Source organism: Nanorana parkeri, unplaced genomic scaffold, assembly GCF_000935625.1.
Source record: "Nanorana parkeri isolate BGI_ZX_2015 unplaced genomic scaffold, ASM93562v1 scaffold2845, whole genome shotgun sequence".
Taxonomy (NCBI): domain Eukaryota; kingdom Metazoa; phylum Chordata; class Amphibia; order Anura; family Dicroglossidae; genus Nanorana; species Nanorana parkeri.
Window position 1 is genome coordinate 79,333 of NW_017309113.1, and position 870 is coordinate 80,202.

Below are 870 nucleotides of genomic sequence, written 5' to 3' on the forward strand. Positions count from 1 at the left end.
CATGTCACCTCCCGATCTCCTCCTCCTATTATTGTACAACCAACACAATCCGGATCATTCTCTGATATCAATGTTATCTGTCTACAGGGAGACCTTCATAGAGGACTGCACCAATGACGGAGGAGGACCGGAGTCACATGACCGAGAGGATACTAAACCTCACCCTGGAGATCATCTACCTGCTGACCGGAGAGGTGAGGGGGATTCTGGGAGGTCACATGACATCACTCATCTCTAATATCTTAACATGATGTTCCTATTGGTTTCTCCATCCAGAGTTTTCCTCTTCTGAAGTCGGGTGATCATGTGACCATCACAGTGCCCCCATGTGACTCCCTAAAACCCGAGAGACCCAACATGGAGAAGGTTCTAGACGTCACCAAGAAGATGATGGAGCTGCTGACGGGAGAGGTGAGCGGTGCCGGGGATTCTGGGACATGATCCAGGAACAGACAAGGGGTGTGTCTGGGTGGTGACGGGAGAGGTGAGCGGTGCCGGGGATTCTGGGACATGATCCAGGAACAGACAAGGGGCGTGTCTGGGTGGTGACGGGAGAGGTGATGAGAGATGTCCCCGCCCCCTGTATTCCCGGGACCCCACCCAGGAAGATCTCACCGTCCCCCACCATGATCAGGTGGGTGATGAACAATTATTGGACATTATAATTTATATACAAGTGTTTGTTCCAATAAATATTTTAATATATTCAGAATGGAGACCTCAAAGATTATAATATTGTTGTTAAAGAAGAGTATAAAGAGGAGGATGAGGAGTACGGGGTGATGGAGCTTTCTGAAGGACACAAGGATATGATGGAACCACCTTGTAACAGGAACCCACCAGAGAGATGTCCCCGCCCCCTGTATTCCC